General features: G+C 54.5%; 1 long non-coding RNA gene across 1 annotated transcript; it reads right to left on the reverse strand.

Annotated features, from left to right (window-relative positions):
- Nucleotides 1-509: 509 nt before the first annotated feature.
- LOC136792512 (uncharacterized) lies at nt 510-7,186 on the reverse strand. The gene is made up of 4 exons (XR_010836409.1): nt 6,677-7,186; nt 4,067-4,298; nt 2,963-3,134; nt 510-1,058 (listed from the first exon to the last, which is right to left on the reverse strand). It is a non-coding gene; the product is annotated as an uncharacterized lncRNA (long non-coding RNA).
- Nucleotides 7,187-20,192: the final 13,006 nt, after the last annotated feature.

Consider the following 20,192-nt stretch of genomic DNA (forward strand, 5'->3'; position numbering starts at 1 on the left):
TGTAGACGTGGGTGTGAGACCAGGTAGGCAAACGTTATGAATGAAAATGCAAAAAGGCAGAGGGCTCCAGGGGGTCGGGTGTTGATGTTTAAGGCAGGGCGGTCAGGGAAGGCCTGAGGAGATGGCATTTGAGCTCTGGGTGTCCAGAGGTAATAGAACGGGTTTGACGGGCCGGCCCCTGATGTGACTTCCTAGAGTAAGGAGCCAAACTTGCAGAAAGAACGAAGTTCCAGCTTCCTCAAATCAAGTCTTGTGAAATATCTGGCTTCCTAAGCAGGAGGTTGTCACAGAGAGTGGGACAGGCACGAGGAGACCCTTGGGGATGGGTCTCAGGTTAGCAGATGCCAGTCCAGGGAACATGCCAGACTAGCGCTACTGGCCAAGCTCCAGACCAGCAGGGTCAGTGTCTCGCCCAGCCAGGGCAGCCCGCCAGCCCAGGCCAGGGGAAGTTCAGGAGAAGGCCTTCGCAGGAACGTGGCAATGAGACTCCCGCAGTCACCCTGGCCCCGAGTAGACAGGCCCATAAATATTTACTGGACAAGTAGATGAGAGGTTTCTCTCCTTTCTTCTAAAACATTTATTTCCTACGTTGTAGCTCATACACCAGTAAGAGGCAAAGTCCACATCAGCTGAACACTGTGTGTGGTGGTGATTTTTGCTGGTTTCTGGTAGCAGATTGAGCCAATAAAAGGTAGTGACCCCTCTGAAGGCAATAGGGGTCTCTTGTGTCTCCGTAGCAAGGATTACAAGGCCTGAATTTCTATCTCCTGTTAAATGGTGATGCACTTCTGGATGGTGGGATGTCTAACATCTCACTCTTGGGTGTACTCGTCCACTTTGAATTTTTTATTTCAGCGTGTCTTTATCATTTAAAAAGGAAGCTCTTTTCCTAAGTGTAACATTTCTGATTTTCATAAAGCAAAGAGGAAACGTCGTCATCTCTGTGCTGAGTGATTAGGAAAACCTCAGAAGACTCTGTACCACTGAAAGCGGGTCCCTCCAGCGTGTGGGGACACTGGATGTCAGCCAGTGTTGGAGATCATGTGGCTGCCTGTTTCCTAGAAAGAAAGGACACAGGAGTCCACGCAAAAGGGAACTTTATGGGGAGGGAACACCAGATACTCATGGCATTGTGTGCGTGGGGAGCTGGACCAGCCCAGTTGGCACCGGCCTCCTGCAGGAACTCGAGATGCACCTGGAACAAAGCAACTTTCCCACCACATCGTCTCTCTTCCTCAAAACAGGGTTGGCCAGAGTTTACTCCACAGACCAAAGTCCCTTGCGATGCTCTGAGAGATACAAAAACTTCCTTGGCCTGAGACGTTTGGGAAATGCACATTCTCCAGGCTCGAGACCCAACCTCCACCCAAGCTTCGCTCAGGCTGCGAGGAGACCTTCGAGGGCTGAAATCACATTGCCTCACAACCCTGTCCCTGACACTCCAACCTAGATGCTGGTGTGACAGGGGCCCCAAACGCTCACTCAGCATGGCCAGGAAGCAGACCAGCACCTGGCAGGGGGGGCCTGAACTGATGGCAAGTGTGGGTCGGCTTTCCTGGGGCAGCCCTGCTGGCTGGTCAGAAAGAGTTAAGGTTTAGGACAGAAAAATGTGGCACAGACAACCCACATGGCTCCTAACATCCAGGGCCGCTCCCCGTTCATGGGAGGATGCTGGGGGCCAGGAGCGCCTTAGGAGGCTCCTGCAGTAGGTTAAGCGGGAGGTGACAGTGACAGGGTCGAGGATGTAGCAGGTGGGTCACGGGGGGTGCAGGGGGGAGCTCTACGGTTCACTTGACCCGACAGAGCACAACATAAAGCAAGTCAAATTAAATTAAAATCCCCGCAAGAACACCTTGTTTAAGAAAGCAGCAATGTGCAATTTGTTCGTGAAAGAAAGTCGTCCATGAAAAAAATGCTTTTATAGAGATGAGAAAGTTTGATTTAAATGGAAAATGGACTTATGCAAACCAGATTTTTAGTGAGTAATGAATAACTATTGTTTTATCTAGTCAGTTACGTAAAGGCAGATATAAATTGGTTGCATTTCTTTTGAACAATTTTGAGTCACGTCTTTAATTCCCTGAAGAATGATAAAGGACGCCTGCGATGAGTCATCATTCACTCTCTCCAATCCGTGACCACCTACTGCCGCTCTGTAACCACCCAGGGTTTCATGGATGTTTAATAGATAAACGTCATTGGACAAATAAAAGCACTATTCCAAGATCTCAAGGAAATAATAGATCCATCTAAGATTGGCCCTTTATCTTGGAAGATCGGGTTGACTCCCAGTGATTCCTCCACTTCTCAGAAACCAAAAGGCTCAGCTAGAGGTCAGCTTATCAGAGCCAACGCCTCCGGGCAGAGCCAAGATCAGCCCGAAGTCATCGGCATGAACTTGTCCACTCAGACCACACAGATTCACAGAATCTTCCTCCCAGGACACGGTGCTCATCCACTCCAATTAATCAAGCCATCCGTTTAAGGATGCCCCCACCCCCTCCCAATTATCGCCATTTTTCCTGTCTTTTCTCCACGGGCTCTGTCCTGGCCTGGGGATGTGGCAGGTCTCAGGGGACAGACAGCTGCTGAGGGTCAGGGCCTGGGCTTGGTCCAGGCCAGAGGCAGTGAGGACATGGGTAGGAGGGGATATTTTGGAAAGAAAAACAAGGAGATGAATTTATCGTGTGGAAAAGCAAAGACCAAAGAGAAACAAAAAAAGAATTGTGTGTGGAACTCCGGGAGAAAAGCATCCATTCTCATCTATTTTCTCCTCCCTCCTGCTCTCCCCCTCACCTGGGGCCAGCCATCCAGCGAGAAATCAATGATCAAAGGTGCCTCCCGGTGTTGAGCCATTCCCGCAGAAGCAGCAGTGCAGGAGTGGAGCCCTGAGAGGAGCTGCTTTTCACTCCCTCCGGCAAGCAATGGGGTGCTGGTTTACCAGCATGTTAAAGAGGCTCACCCTCAACTCGTTCTGTGCAGAGGAGCTGTGTCAGCCCCAGGAATCTGCATCCTGAGGGGCACCCCAGGAGACATGGATGCCAGCAGCTCTGTGACAGGTGCAATTCTGAGGCTGTCATCTCCGTTCTGTTGATTCTCTCCTCTCCAAAGGATAATCGCTGGGGCGGCCAGTCCTGCAGAGAAGTTTAAGTGACCTCGTAGCAAAGGACCTGGGGTCACCCTGCCTGTGATAAGCCCAAAGGCGCTGTGTGTAACCAGGTGGGCCGGTCCCTGGGGCCCATCCAGTGATGGGGAATGGAGATCCCTTTCATGACCCATTCTTGCTTTGGACAGAATCCTTCCCAGCTCCAAGATGAGGACTGGCCAGGACTGAGATAGTGAGGAAAGTCCCCGGCACTGGTTATGATGTGCTGCTCTCGCATGGGGGGAGAAAAAAGGTCCTGAATGCAGCTGCAGGTGGTGTGGGGCAGGGAGACTGAGCACCCCGTGGGGAAGCCCCCCCGCCCCTGGTTAAAATCCAGAAATGTTCTCTAGAACATGCCCCAGAGCCATCCGATTCTTCACCTGGAGCTCTTTTCTCTTCCAAACCAGCTCCTTATTGAAATTACCTGTGGGGTTCATTGAACAACAGTGAACTCAGAGCCCCTGGAGTTCAGCTGGTGTCACGTTCCCACCCTGATTAGGAAATTAGAAGGCAGGAGGGTGTGTGCTCTGACTCATTTTCGACAGATTTTTTTTAAAGTAGTCGCAGTCTTAGAAAAATCTACACCTGTGCTCATGGGATGCTGGGTAGCTTTAAAATTGATGAATTCACTGTATTAACATAGAAAGACATATACAAGGTATTGTATATGGAAAAGCACGTTACAGTCGAGTTTTACAGTGTGATTCTATTACTACACCAACACACACGCCCACACACGCATGCACATCAATGCCCAGAAAAGCCCAAGTTCTTTCCGGATGGTGCAGTTGAGGGGAATTTGCTTATGCTGTCTGGCTTTTCCTCATCTGCATTGCTAATTTTCCTCTGACAACTGTGTGTCAGTTATGGAATAATTCATTTTTTAAATAAATGGAAACAAATGTAGTTCTTATTTGTTACCTGGTTAAAGAGGTAAGGTTCAGTCATCGAGAATGTTCATTTGTTCGAGAGATTGCCCCCCTTCCATGATGGAATGTTCAGGCCCAAGAGGCCCTTTGCTGGGTCCTGAGCCCAGTGACTGACGACTGAGACAACGGTGATGGGGTGACTCACGAACAGGAAGTTGCCACGTCCCCCCTGGGGTCTTGTGTGTGTCTGCACCGTCAGGGCTCCTGGCCTCGTCTTCCTCCTGCTGCAGAGACATCAGGAAGCTGGAACCAGGGTCTGATGCAGTGATGGGTCATAGTCACCCAGGACTCAGTGTTTGGTTGTCAAAACACAAGCAGTGATCAGAAGGGCAGCACGAAGGAAATCCTGCAGGACTGACTCTGCAGAGTCATAGGAGCTAGTGGCACTCCTATTGCTAGGGACAGGGCGCCCGCACCGAGAGTCACTGTCACCTGTCTCCCTGACCACCACCTTTTCACACTAATCAACACAATGCTGCTCAATGAGGGAGTGACCTCAGCTGAACCCCTACCTAATGTGGTCCTTTCCTTTATAACATACCTGACTGGTAGTTATGCAGCCTCCTCTTGCATGCTTCTAGAGATGGGGTACTCACTACCATGTGTGAAAGGCACAGCAACTTGACAGCTGTATCTCTTAGAAAGACTGTCCTTGTACAGTTATCCTTGGTAGGCGAGGGGGTTTGGTTCAGTGGTGCTGCCGCTGCCTGGTCCCTCCCCCAGGGGCACTCAGGCCTCTGCCACAGTGACACACCTTTGCCACCTTTGCTGCCAGGCCTCCAGTGGCCCCACATGGACATCCAGTGTCCTCTGAAGGCTCAGACCGGGTGAAGAGGGGCTGAAGGGTGAGACTTTAGGGAGACCCAGGACCAGCCACTGAAACCTGGGACAAGGCTGCCTCCAGTGCAGCCTCCTGGCCAGCCCCTGCTGCGATCTGTGCCCCCGCCTCCCCTTCCCAAGCACAGCCCTGCTCAGCCGGTCAGGCCCCTCCCCGGGGGGTATGCTGGGGGGGTTCTGTAACGCCCCAAGTCAGGAGACAGTAGATACAGGCATGTCCTGGGGAGGGGACCAGTCCCGGAAGACAGGCTTCATGTTTCCCGAGGTCCCAGACCCCAGACTGCAAACCCTTTGCCTCATGCCCTGCCTGACCCCCGACCCTCACTCCCACTCCCCTATCTCCCTCAGGCTAGGGTGTCCCCCCCAACCACTTCGGGCTTCAGCAACTGTCTGCTAAATGAATGAATGGCCCAACCCGGGACTCAGCTGGAGCTCTCATCTGACTGGTACTGTCGCCTAGGAAACAGGGCCATCCCAGACGGGACCCCACCCACACAGGCTCTCACCAATCCAGAGGTGTGTCATGACCTCAGGGCAGAGAGGCCAGTGCAAGGGTTATCGTCCCAGCTGGAAGTTTGCTCACTACCCTGGCCTACTTCTGACCTCCAGCTCACCCTCTGGGTACCACCTGGTCATCAGGACCCACACGCTAAACATGTGGCCGGGACAGGCCTGGTTTTCACGTCACATCTGCACCTGGGAGAGAAGAATCGGGCCAGACTTACACCACGTCTCTGTCCTCTAACTCCTCTTCCTATTTCCTGTGTCCCAGAGAGAGGAGCTGTGATGCTTCCTTCATCTGCAGCAGTGCTGCCTAAACACTAGAAGCCTGCAGAGAGCTGGGCTGGAGCAGGGACTCCCAGCGCCCGACCTGGTTCTCCTGGGCTCCCCCCACCCCTCCAGGCAGGGCCAACTCTGCTGCTCAGAATACTGCTCAACACCCAGCTCTAAGCTTCTCCTCCCGTCTCTGGAGCTGACCCATGAGAGGAGCCGTGGGGCTTTCGCTGAACCTTCAAAAATGCAGCTAGCTGAGTCCGCTATGCCAGGGGCTGTGCCAGGGGCTGTGCCGGGTACACGGGGCCCTGCTCCCCCCACCCCCGCCCCGGGAACTCAGAAGATACACACCCACAGGGGAAGAGAGAAAAGGTCCGAGAGATCTCCAGGGACAGAGACGGGCTGTCCACAGGGAAGGCCTCGAGCAAGAAGGGGCCCCTGACGGAGCTGGGATCGGGGCCGGCACGGGTGGGAGGGCAGCGTGTACCTGGGGATGTGGTGGCCCCCGGGTGACCACAGGGGGCAGAGGGCTGAGCCAGCGGGGCGGCTGGTCAGGTTCAGGGGTGGGGAGGGGTTCTGTTCATCCAGAGCCACACCTGTGAGCCGTGGGCCAGTGGGCACGCCTGCTGCTCCGTTAGCCGACTATGCAGAAGAGGCCCCATCGCTGAGGCCGGCCGTCTGTGTGCACAGAGGACCGGCAACCACCTTCGGCGGGGCCCACGATGCCTCTGGGGCAGATTTCAGAGCTGAGGGAGGCCTAGGGACACTGCCCAGCGCTCTCCCGCCGCTGGGATGTCACCTCCCGGCGCCCAGGCGGTCGGTGGGCAGCAAGAGCCTGGCCATCTCCCCACGGGCTGCTCCAGGAGGAAGCAGGACAAGCAGCATGAAGCCAGCCCTTTCTCTGTGTGCAAGGACATCCTCCGCGGTGCCCGGGGGCTGTGGCCCTTTCCTCCCCTTGTCTGGGGAGCGCAGAGGCAGCCCTGAAGCTCACCTGTGGTTAAAGTCCTGCCAGTTGGTGGGAAGGAACCTACTCCTGGTTCCATCCTTAGAGCCCCAGGGCTGAGTCAGGATGGTGCCGACCAAGAGGAGGATCCTCGCCCCCCCACACACACACATACAACCACACACACAACACACATACACACCCACCACACACAACCACATATATACACACCACAGATACACCTACACACACACCCCACACAACACCCCACACACAACCACACACACACCACATACACACCACACACAACCACACACACATATAACCACACACACATACATACACACACAACATACACACACATACACATACCACACCCCACACATACAGATACACACACATACAACCACACACTTATACACACACCACACATATGAACACTATATATAACATACACACACACCATACACACCACACAACCACACATATACACACATCACACATGCACACACACACACACACACACACACACACACACACACACCCTCTGGACACCCCACATCTGGCTTGTGCTCTGCAGGGCCACTGAAAACACTTAGAGGGTGGCCCCTCCCTTTTAAGTCCTGAGTGGGTCGTGGCCCGCCAGAACCCCGGGGTCCTCCCAGGAGGGAGACTTGGCAGGAAGGTTGGGCCCCAGAAAGCTGAACTGAAGGCCCACCCCCGGGAAAGCCGAGGCCTTGCTCTCTGCACTGCTGGACTCCTGCTGACCGCCAGCAGCTGGGCCTGGGCTCCCCCACTGTGATGCTGACACCGGTCACAGCACGAGGGCTCCCGCCCAGGCTCCTGCTGGCCCGACCTCGCCCTCCAGAGAACCCAATGACTCAGGCGCACGGGGAGGAGGCGGCATTCGGCCGAGACTCGCGGTCAGCTGTGGCCCCAGGCTCGTCTGCTTTATACACGCCTGCCTCAGTACCTCTCTCTGCACAGTGAACCACCCCAAGCCCTAGTGGCTTAAATCAAGAGTAATTTATTATTTCTCACGGGTGTGGCTATTTTGCTGAGCGTGATGCCGGCCTCGGCTGCACCATCAGGACCTCACCCGGGGTGGGACACGCACCACAGCTGCATCCCAGGCCCTGCGCCTTCGGGGATGGCCGGATGTCGGGCTCAGCCAGGAGGAGTCTGGGTGCAGTCTCAGGACCATCAAAACACACACTAAGGGCTGTGTAGGCCCAGGGGTGACCATCCCCTCACCCACATTCCATCAGCCGCAACGCCCAGCTTCACGTGGCAGGGACCACATGGGGCCCCGATGCTGGGAAGCCACCTGTGGGGAGTCCTCCTTCCAGCTAAAATCTCAGAGCAAACCCTAATTTCCACCGCAGGAGATGCCGGCCACATAGGGGCTGAGGTCAGTGACATTATCACGGGACCGCCTGTTCTGAGGGATGATAAGAACACCACGCAAAGGCAGTGCCTCCCCTCAGCACCTGACGATTCTTGTACAACTTTATTATATTCTTGAAGACACTGACCAGGGTCTGTATGTACCAGACGCCCCAAACCAGTCACTCCCTTTACGTGAAGCACTTGCTCAGGGCTCATGCTGTTCTCTCCTACTGCAGTCACCGCGTGTCACCCTCTGACACGGTCCCCCATTCCAGTGCGGGGGGAGGGAGCCTGCATGGTCATCGATGTGGCTGTTCAGCCTGGGTAGGCTCTGAGGTCACTTAGCTGAGACTGGCTGAAAAGAGCAACTCTCAGTCAAAAGCACAGGCTCTTGTGTCACAGACGTCACCCTGACGTCCGTGCCTCCCTGAGGACAGAGTCTTCCGGCGGAGGACAGCCCCCTCTCCCAGCACAGTGCCATGTCAGGTGTGACTAAACGCTTCAGAATTTAGCTTTTGGAGACGTGTTTTGGTTAATAAGCATTAATCATGTTCCTCTTAAGTAAAATGGTTGAGTCAATTTGTGTTTTCAACTAGGAATAAAATTCAAGCATTGGGACATATTTAAACAGTATTCGGTGATGCTAGATTACTTTTTGGAAAGGAAGGGAAAGGAGCGTGTACTTGGGACTTAACTCAGGGCCTTGGGGCAGTGCCTGAGATTCCTCCATGGGGGCAGCATGGAAAGAGCATTGGGAGGAGATCTCACCAGACCAGCATTCTTACCAGAACCCTTCCAAAGATGGCATCTCAACCCCCAACCAACAGGAGATAAATTATTTGCCCATAGATAGAAAATGTCTCTTCGCGGTAAAGTCAAAGGTTATATTAGAATTCAAATTATATTAAAATTTTCATGGACGACCCAAAGAAACACAACGATAATCATAACTGCCTCCCAGAAATTGTCTTTTTTCTTTAAGAGGTGACATATAAATAAATAATATGGGTAGACTTGTTACTGAGTCCCAGCTCGCTGCACGACAGGCCAATGAATCAGAGACGAGGTGCTGAGGCAAAGGAATATGACTTTATTCGGAAAGCCAGCAGACGGAGAAGATAGCAGACTAAAGTCTCAAAATAACCATCTTATCGGGGTTTGGATGCCAGTTTCTTTTATAGCACAGAGAGGCGAGGATATGAGGAAGTCAAGTAAAAAGGCGGTAAGTTTTGCAAATATCGCCGGAATGGCCAGCCTCGGGGAGGGGACGTGTTAGTTTCTTCTTTCTTGCAGCCACCCGCAGGTGGAACACGGTCCAGATGTTCGCCTGAACAAAAGCACTTTGGTTCAACATTCAGGCAGAGGGGCAGGATCCCCCGAGGCAGGCCATTATGTACAGACGGTATCCTATCAGAGAAAAAAAGCAGTGGAAAGCAAAGGATAAAGTAAAAGAAACTGATCCAACATGCAATCAGATTTGGCTCTCCCCTGGTACAGAATTTTACCTGTTGCTGCCCAGGCACCATCCGCCTCCAACACGAGCGGTCAAACCATTTTCCAGGTTAAGGGGGGTTAATGGCCCTTTCTCTCAGGGAGCAGTTAGGATACAAGCAAGATGCCTCCCTTATTCGATCATGACGTTCAGAGAAGGAAACAGAGCCCCCCCAGCCCCCCAAGCCTGGGTTCCCTTGTGATGACTGGGCACGGGCTGACATCTGTGTTCAAGATAAGCCATAGTGGACACACCAGGCCTTAACCTCCTTTCTCCCTCCTGGGGCCTGAGCAAAGCCTCTCCAGAGCCCCTGCTCCCAGGGCAGGGGAGGGGCTGCAGAAACAGCAGGCTGAGGCCCCTCCTCTTCCCAGGAATGAAGGCCTCTTTCCTGAGAAGCCGCTTCCCATCCATACGCAGCTGCAGCTCTGGGTCAGGATGTGCTAGGCAGAAGCTACCACTGCAGGCAGCCCACCATGGGACCACTCTCCTAGTTAGAGGCGGTCCCATTCAGACAGCTGGGTGTAAGGAGGGGTATCCCTACACAGAGGCGGCTGCAGGTGTGGATGGGAGTCTGAAGCCAGTGCGGGCTCAGCACACCTTTGCTGAATTTAAAGGAACTCAGCACACCATGTGTGTGGGGTACCTTCATGTCCCCTCGGGGAGAGGCTCTGACTGGGCCCTTCCAAACTCCCAGATACTGTGAGACAATTGAGTCTAAAAACTAGTCCGTCTGTGACCCGTAGGAAAGGTTTTGGATCAGAGACTGGGTCCTCTGCTCTCCACCACCCAACAGAGAAAAGAGTGAGAAGACTTCTCTTTCCACTTTCACCTCCATCCAACTCCCTAACAGTGGGAGAGGATTTGTTTCCTCGTAAGGGGCTCTTAATACATTGATCATTTCGACCCCATCACTGGAGTTTTTGGCTGAAGGGAGGCGGGGACAGAGGTAGGGCAGAGATCGTCCCACAACCAGCCAGGATGCGGCAAAGAAACAGCCCCAAGCAAGCAGCCCGGGGCAGGGCAGCCTCGCTGGGGCACCGCTGGTGTCTGAGGGCATGAAAGCCCCATCTGCTCGCTCAGGGGTACCATGAAGATCTCATCAGACAGCATGAGGAGAGCTCACTGCAGGGAGGGGCTCCCTGGAGTACTTTGGGATCAAGTGCCCCGTCACCCCGACCCCAGCCTGTTGCCCGATTTCGTGTCATTGTGGCCAGGCTGAGTCTGGCAGGAGTTGTACCAAGTGCATCTCAAGGCAACTAACTGTCTGTAGTGGCTGGGTGCAGCTGGACAGTATCCTCCTGCCATCACCATTTCCAGATAAACGTTGGTGACTGTTTGATTAAAATACGAAAGCCCGGGCCCCATGCCTGGACCCTAACAAAACTAGAGCAGGAGACTGGTCTACAGCAAGAAATTTCAGAGAAGTAGTTCTATAGCATCAGCAGGAGGTAAGTGCAGGTCAAGGGAGCAGTAGGGAAAAGGCCACATCCGCCAGGGCCTCTGAGGACATTGGACAAAGCTGTTCAGGGATGCACCCCGCTTCCCCGCATCACACCCAGGGAGGATCCACCTCGTACGTCTCCTCAATGGGGAAGACCAAAGCCAGGGGCCAGACCCCCTGCACCATCCCCACCCCCAGCTATGTCTCTCTGGGTTTGAAATCAGCTATTGTAATTCTCTACCAGCATGGAAGCAATTCTGGAGAACTTACTTTGTACTGGTGCCAACATCTGGGGATGGTACGTAGCAGTGGTGTCCAAAAACTGGGTACAAGCACATTGCATGAGTGTCCAAATCTGCCTTTGGCAATATTTGTATTTTAAAGAAGAAATGGAATCTGAAAAATGGAAGTTACATGTTTTTTTCTTTTTTTTGTAATGCTTCATTTTAATATCTGAGGCTGGAAGCTATTAAGCTGTCGTTGCATTAAAAGTGATTAAAGCTTATGTTTGGGGTGATCTATGACCCCTGACTTTGCCCTGGAGACTTTGCCTTTCCTAAGACTAGTGCTGGGGTGAGTTATAGGTTCATCGCACCCCATTATTTAAACACCTGAAGCCATTCTTTTCCTTATGAATCAGTGGGGACGAAGACAAAGAAAAGGGCTTCATGTAACATTTCCCTTCCTCTGTTGGTGACCAGGAAAACAGGAAGGGGGCGAGGCCTGGCTGGAGAAGGGAAATGCAGAGGAAGTGTGGGCCGGGGAGGAGCAGGAGATCCAGGCAAAGCGGCAGCTGAGAAGGAGGCCCCTCCAGGCCCAGGAAAGGGGCGGGGGTCCTGGCCTGGGCACAAAGGGGGAGCCACTCCCAGGGTTGTTTTCCAAGGACAATTTACAGTCCCCATTGTTGGCCTTTCCTCTGGGTAATTAAGCACTAAAAGGGGACCTGGGATGCCCATCCATCTTGTCACTGGGCTTCACTTTCCCCGGCACGCCAGCTCTCAGCTTCCTGAGAGCTGTGCCATCCACAAATGCCGGGGAGTTTGTCGATGCTGGTCTGCATTCACCTTGCCCAGAACTCAGCTCTGATCTCACGGGGCTAGATACACTTTGGGGCTGTCTGCAGCAGATGAGGGAAGGGTATCTCTTTTTATGATTTATTTCTGAAGCAGGCTTCACTGTGAAATTTAAACCAGAGAGGGGACTGCCTTCCTTGGCCTGGGCATCCTACCTTCTGAAGGTGGCACAGAGGTCTTTGCCTAAGAGGGGAGAATAAATGGGTCCGTAAAGGGAATAAAAATGGACCTTAATCCACCCGTTAGACAGAGATGGGTGCTTAACAGAAGAATGAACAGTCGATGAACGCACTCATGTTGTGATGGATAATCTCAGCTGTTTTCTTAAAAGTGAATTTCTGAGATATATTTCTGTATTGTGTGTGTGTGTGTGTGTGTGTGTGTGTGTGTGTGTCCCAAAGATAAACTGGAGCTCCTTGTGACCCAGTCCATATGTGGAGTCACATTCATAGAAGCACAGCACCAAAACCCAAAGTATGAAAAGTTAGTTGCAGTTTTCGCTCAAGGGTCTGGGGAAATACCAAAGGGAATCCAACTTATGGACCAGAGAAACACTTCTTAAAATTCTCTCTATTTCATTCTCTTTTTCCTCAAGAATTCTGTAACCTCTCTCTTTTAATGGCAAATACTCTCCTTATTTCAGCCTTTTCTATTTCAGTCCCCTGGGTGCCTTCTATCAGCATTTTACACTGGCTGAAAAGTTATGCCTCTTCTTTGTCCACTACCTGAATTCTTCAAAACACAGGGAGGTTTGGAGGCCAACCCCAGAAGCAAGACTCTCCTCCTTACCTGTCCTCCCACCCCAGGCCCATCTTCCTCTCTCTCCTCTCATCAGTTTGGGGGACAGAAACTGGTCCCCCAAAGAGCTGAGGCTGAGATGTAATGCCCAGAATTCTCTTTCTTAGGCCTGTGTCAAGGGGAGAAGGGCAGGGGTGTACAATTTGGAAACCTCATTCCTCGTGTGAATTTTTACACACTTCCCTGGCCAAGCTCTGCAGATTCCTGCACAGAAAAGTGCCAACCAGGGGCATCCTCTACTCATGGTCAAGCCCCTCACAGACAGAGACACTTTCCCCAGGGGTGGTGTCCCCTCTGGGGCCTCTCTGAGACCCTCTGGAGCTGTACCATCCTGGGGCTTCATGCACTTTTTCACAGGCCTCAGGGCTGTGCGGTGGGACCCTCCAGGGTCTCTGCCTGTGAAAACTCACGCAAGAGGCTGTGCCACTGAGGAAGAACTGGCTGGTATGTCACCCCTGCCTTATGTCACCTCTGCTGGCAGGTGGGGGGGTGGGTGGCAGGAAGAGGAACCAGGTGATTCAGAGACACAAGACTTCACGACACCCTGGGCTGAAGCAGGGGAGCCTCCCAAACCCCCCACCCGCCCAACTTTCACAATCAGGGACTTACTTTCTGTTCAGATGACAGGGATTCTGACAGAGGGTGAATCCCCCATGACTGTGCGTTTGGACGTTCTTGAGCAATCCCAGCGCACAGGAAATGTCTGTGCACCCATGTGCAGGAGGACAGATCCTCGATTCTGGAGGACAGCCCTCCCTCACCCCCAGGCTGAGAGGACTGTGCCCCAACTGCCCAGCTCTCTCTCCGTTTGCTCTCACACAGGAATTTTGCCTCATAAAATCAGGACACATTGAACCCCCCTGTGGCATCTATTTGGCTCAAAGTGGGCACACCGCGGACCCCCGCTGGGCTGGCTAGAGCAAGAGCCCGATAAACGGACCCCGAGAAATCCTTACTCCCCTCCATCGTGGAGCCCTTTCTTCGAGGGGCTCACAGCCAGTGCAGAGAAAGCAGAGCAATGTGCGCGATGTCATGATAAAAACAGGGAAGGAGCCTTTCTGGAACCAGCACGGCTGTGAGGGGCCTGGGGGGAAGGGGGGCAGCTTCGCAGCAGAAAAGACTTAACTCAGGAGGGGGAGGGAGGCCAAGCCATCCCTGCTGAAGGGACAGTTGGCACCGAGGTGTTACCCCGGGACGAGTGGGGTCAGGCCCTGGCACCTAACCTTCCGGAGGAAGAGGGTCTCATTGAGCAGCCCCCCAGCCCCTGGAGCTGGTAAGACCCCAACTTTCCTCCTGTCTAGCACCCCTTCTTGTTTCCCATGTACTCATCACGTTTGTAATTTGGCCTAATTGATTCAGTTGCGTGTTGAATGTCCATCTCCCCCACCAGACAGCAGAGCACGTGAGTGAGGCCTTAACATCTCGGTTCAGCCAGTGTCCTGCACTGTGGCCGGCAGGCACCCCGCCCCCGCAGACACGAAGAGGAGGTCGGGTCTCTCTTTGAACTGTCCCGGCTGCCAGCCCCCGAGAGACTGACTTCCAGATGGTCCTGGCCTGTTCCAGGGACACCAGGGCCTGGGCCAGGACAAATGGCGGAAGCAGCCGCACAGGTGGCACCTGGGCACCCTCTGCTTCAGGGAGCTCTACTTGGGGGATCCCCTCGGGGAGGGATCCACTGCTGTGAATCCCCTCAGGTACCCCCGTGCCCCAGCCAGCTCCCACCAGCCACTCCTTCTTTGCAGCTCTCGACAGCCCAAAAGGGTGAGCCTGGAGCAGCAAAGGCCCTGGGAGGCTGCTCTGGGCCTGACTCCCAGATGGGAGGGACCGTGCCCTCTGCTGGCCAGGCCCCGTGGAGCCTGGGAAATCAGCAGCAGGAATCTGGAGCATTCTGTAGGAGCATCTGTAAAGCTGGCTTTCCGAATGGCTTAGAATGATGGGGTTAGAACCCCCGGCTCTTGGGCAGGCATCCCCCTTCTCCGGGGCCAGGGCAGGACAGCAGGACGGCCTGCCACATGTGGACTCACGACATACACCCCTCATCTTTTCAGTCTGGAATCGCCTCGTTCACAAGCCTCAAAGGAGAAGCGACATTGATCCTTCACGACCAAACTGCCAACCTTTGCCCCAGACAGCATTACCCAGCCAGTTTGACACTCCGTTATATATGGTGGTTTCCAGCAATATATCCAGCCTTCAAGGATAAAGGCTGGACATTCCAAAGAAGCCACGAATCCGACACCTGGAGCCAAGGGGCCTCTAGAAGCACGGTGACCACCCCCGGCCCCAGGTCCCCACGGACAGCATTGCAAGGAAGGCAGTGATGCCGCCCACAGCCCCAGGTCCCCCAGCCCGGGTAGGAGCTGAAAGCCACATCTGTTAGACAGAGCCCCTCACCAGAGGAGGGGTCCGCCCCCGGGATGCCTGGGGGTGGGACAGACAGATCACAGGGCTGGTTTGGGGTGGGGAAGTGGCAGTGAGCCTCTACTCACCGGACCGTGTACAAGAATCTACTCTTCAGTCAACAAAGATTTACTGAGCATCTCGTGTGAGCAGGCTCCCTGCCATGCTGGGGGTCCAGCCACAGGCCGGGTGCCAGAGCTCACTCAGAGGAGGGTGTGCTACACTGAGGTGGAAGGAGGGACGGTGGAGGGGGGGCATGGCACGGGGGGCGGGGATCCACACTCACAAAGCCCCGAGTGGGCAGGTGAGGCAGCACAGCCTAGGAGTGTAGAGGAAGGCACTGTGGCTGAAGGGCTGAAAGCGGGGAATGAACAGAGGGAGGTTGCAGGCGACCAGAGCCCTGGAGGCTTAGTCCTGAAAGCCAGGGGAGGCCGTGGACATCCATTAAGATTGAGGGGGGAATGGGGGGTGGACATCCATGGTGGTGACGTTGCTTGGACGCAGAGGGCAGCAGGGCAGACTATAGGTGGCGTGAACAGTCCCGGGGACAGTTGGTGACCTGGAATTTGAGCCTCAGAGGCGTGCTCAGTTCTTCTTCCCTCACACCCATGAGGCCCAGCCCGTCTGCTCATCAGAATCACCGGCAAGCTGTACAAAATGCTGATGCCCAGGTTCCACCGCCAGAGACTCTGGTTTCTCAGGCCTGGGGTGCAGCCTGGCCTTCTGGATTTAATCCAGACCATCCTGATGAGTAACAAGGTTTGAGGGCACTTCCCCGAGAACCCTAAGTCTTCCTCTAACCTCCGGGGCTGGTGTAGCTGAACGGTGCAGCGCAGGGGTGGGAGAAACAGGCAGGCTGCACCCGAAGGCCCTCACAGCCACGGGGACCCCGGGGCCCCGCCATCCACCATATGCCATCCGCCATCTGCCATCCGCCATCCACCATCCTCCATCCGTCATCCGCCATTGCCATCCGCCATCCACCATGCATTCGACAGGACTTCGTGTCACCTTGCTTCTCCCTCCCTCCTTCCCTCCCTCCCTCCCGCTCTCTGGAGCCTGTCTGGTGGCAGAAGCGCAAGAAAGGGAGGGAAAGGAAGTTCAACCAAGCCAGTTCCCAAGTCCATCCTGGGGAGGTGATCTGGTTGGTGAATGGGGCTCCCGTGCTGCCCCCTCTCCCCGCACAGCGAGGACCTGGCCGCGAGCTCACACGGCTATCCCAGGGCGCCTGGCCTTACAGAAATGCCTCCTTCCCGGCCTGTTGTCACATTAGGCCAGGGTGAGAGCGCCACTTCCCCTCCCAGGCGGTGGCAGGGCTGCCCGTGGGCCACGCCCTGGGTCAGACACTGGCTGCTCTGAGAGTTTCTTCCCAGGTCTGTCCATCTGGGGCCTTTTCCAGGGAAACGCTATCAGCTGTGAGAAAGAGAGCACACATTCTAGAAATATCAAAAAACAAGTTTATTCCATTACCCACGTGACCAAAATGCACGACAGCTGTGCTTCGTGGTTTCTCCCTGGCCCGTCCCGCTTCATCCCCCTTCCTCTGTCCCCCCTCAACCTGTGTATCCCCTAACCCACCCTTCTCCCCTGCCCCAGGCCTTTCCCTCTCTCCTCACTGTGCTCAGCTTCTGCAATTCATGTCTCAGCTGCTTTGGCAGCACTCCGAGGCTCTGAGGCCAAAGAGGCACAAAACTTCTCATCAGAACAAGCCTGCGTGGCCCTCCCTGCGTGAAGCCGGGGCTGCGTCACCTGGCACGTTTCTCTAGCAGCACCTGTCACTCAGGGGCCCCGCACCGCCAGCTCCATCACGCTCCTGGCACTGACACCCCCGAGGGTCTGGCGGCAAGCAGCCTAAAGCAGCAGGTGAGCTGCGTGCTCAAACCCGACGGCTCAGGAAGAGGCCTGTGTCGGTGCCGCCCACTTGTTTCCTGAAGACCCACGAGGCTGTGTTTAATGTATTTTAGAACAATGTCTGGAAACTGCAGTTTACTTTTGCAAACATACTTACATGTCTAAACTTCAACAGTGTGGACAATTTTACTCATAACCTAAGGATGCCAGACAGGGGACCTTAAGTGTCATGGCCATGCCACTGTGGCTGTTCCACCTCTGGGCACAGGGGGAGCTTTGAGGATCAGAGGCCACATGCGTCCGGGCGCTCACGGCCAGCACTACAGTGGGTGCCAGGGTGGAGACACAGAGACAGATCAAGTCCCCATGCTCTGGGTGGGAGCTGCAGACATCAAACCAACAGCTCAGCAGGAAGAGGTGCGGCTCCAGCGCTCACACCAAACGGTTCTGGGACCGCGGCTGGGTGGGGCGCCTCCATGGCAGGATGACCAGGCAGAGTGGCCTCTGACCCGGCCTCAGGGTGGAGCCGCTGCAAAGACTCTGGGCGGGGCTTTCCATAGAGCCCCATGGCCCTGGAGCCTGACGAGGCCCAAGTGTGCAAAGAGGTCAGTGTAGCCGAGGGGAGCAGGGCCAGGGCATAACAAGAAGGCCTGGGGACTATGGGCAGAGCCCAGCACAGCCTCCGACACAGGTGATGGGGACACGTTGTGTGCTTACAAGCCACGTCCAAGCAGGCGTGGCAGGACCTGAGTTATGTTGTAAAAGGCCTCTCTGGGAACAACGTGGAGAAGAGGACACAAATGCATCCTTTTGCTTTCTCTTCCTTTAGGCAGTGGGAAGTCAGGGGGAGGCCCCAGCAGGACACCACCAGGTGGGCCACCGAGACCAGGTCACCGCGGGGGTGAGAGAGCACATGGCCAGAAAAGAATGGTGCGTGCTGCCACTCGGGACTTTTGCCTCCGCTCCAGTCCTCCCGGGTGTACTTTCTTTTTAAGAAATTTTACTTTAGAAGATGCTAATTGAGAAATGCAAGCAGAGGTCAGCTGAACCCCCCCGGAGGACCCCTGCCAAGGGCCCATCCTCAGAGAGAGTTTTCTCAGGCCGTCCTCAGTCCGTAAGAAGAGGACACATGGACACTGGCTGCAGGGCAGCTTCAAGGAAGGTTTGGTTTGGTTTGTATTTTGTGTTTCTGTGACGATTTCAGCATCCCTGTCACTCGGCACACTAGCTCCTCTGAAGGACTTGCTGATACACGTAGCCCCTTCCCCTCTCAGCAAAACTCAAGGGCAGCACCTAACAGAGGACCTTCGGCGGGGCAGACTCTCCCCGCTCCCCCGGAAGAGGCATTGCAGCCGGACAAAGATCTCCCTGTGGGGCGCAGAGCTCTGGACCACAGTCTGCGGTGAGACAAAGCTGACGTGCTCTTTGTGAGATCATTGAGTCCCTAAACCACAGGAAGTGCCCCAGAAGCAGGGGTCAGAGTGGAAGACACTGAGGACACTGGCTGTCACGGCGAGGACCTCAGACAGCTGGAGGGGGCGAGTTTACTCCACCTGGGCAGCTAGAACCACGTACCTTAGCTCAGGTAGACCATAAACACAGAAGTTTAGTCCACCCAGCTCTGCAGGCTGCAAGTCCAAGATCAAGGCACCTCAAATCCAGTTTCTGCTGAGAACTCTCTTCCTGGTTCACAGATGGCCATCTTCTCTCTGTGTCCTCAAGTGGAGGAAGGGGCAAGGGAGCTCTCGGGGGTCTCCTTTATATGGACGCTAATTCCCTTTTTGACCTAATCACCTCCTAATGCCATCATGCTGGGGGAATAGGTTTCAACATAGGAACTTGGGGAAACAGTCAGCCCATAGCACCCCCATGTCAGCTGCACGAAGCCAGACCTACAACCAGAGAGGGCAGAAGAAGTCAAGGTGGTACGCGCCCAGCAGCCGACCCAAGACAAGGATGCAGGTGTTCGTAGGTTATCTGATCCCAGGACACCGGAGTGCAGAAGTGGAAGTGAGACAGAGACAGGAGGAACCCACACAGCAGTCCTGCTACAGGCAACAAGGGCCCCCCACGGAGGGAGGTTGTGGGGTGCTTCTACCCTCACCCCTGTGAGTCACCGGTTGCGGTCTGCTCCTGGGAGGTGCTAATTCCCCCCACTTCCATCCTGCACACCAGCAGGCCCCGTGGCCCTCCTGCCTCAGGTAGAGGCAGGAGGCCCCCGTGCCCCGAATGGGGAAGGGCATGGGACCGCGGAGGGCACTGACTGCTCACCAAGCGGCCCATGGACGTCTCATTTCCGATCCGCAGGGTTCCTCTCTCCACACTTATGATATGTTTCACTCTGTCCTCTGTCGGCCGTGGCCAGGCCCACCCATCACCATGGCACCACCGTCACTTTGCATCCCTGCCCATCCTCCGTCGTGAGCACAGTGCCCCAGCCCCCCCGGGGCCACAGACAGTGGGCATTTCATCCATGCTCAGCCCTATTTTAGCAACTCAGCTACTTTAGCAACTAACAAAGACCCAACGTGTCCTCCCAGGGGGGTTCGCTTTATTTTATTTTACAATTAATTTTTCAACTTTAGAGAGGCTTTATATACATGGAATAAAATAGACCATAAAGGGTACAATTCAGTGAGTTTTGACAGACCTCTACTCCTGTGTTGCCACCAGCCCAATTAAGATATTGAATATTTCCATCACTCCCGAAAGTTCGGCACATCCCTTCAAAATCACCCAAGAAACCAGGAAACCACTGATCTGCCTTTTGCCCTACACATTAGTTTCGCTTACCCCAAATTTCACAGATTTCCTTCGGGTCTGGCTCCTTGGGGTGTCGCCTCCCTCGCTAGGTCATTCCTTTTTATTGCCGAGTCGTGTCCCGCTGTACAATGGACCACAGCTGGGTTGTTTGTCCAAAGGCACCCGGGGCTGGTGCAGTCCGGGGCCGTCGTGGAGGAAGATGCTGTGGACGTTCGAGTTGGGTCTTTGTGTGGCTCTAGGTTGTCATCTCTCTTAGGTAAGTACCTCAGAGCAGAATTGCTGGTAAGTTAAAGTTAAACTTTATAAAAAGCTGCCAATCTCTTTTCAAAGTGGATGCCCTTTCCATTTACTTTTTTT

The sequence above is a fragment of the Kogia breviceps genome, chromosome 14 (assembly GCF_026419965.1).
Source record: "Kogia breviceps isolate mKogBre1 chromosome 14, mKogBre1 haplotype 1, whole genome shotgun sequence".
NCBI classification, from domain to species: Eukaryota; Metazoa; Chordata; class Mammalia; order Artiodactyla; family Physeteridae; genus Kogia; species Kogia breviceps.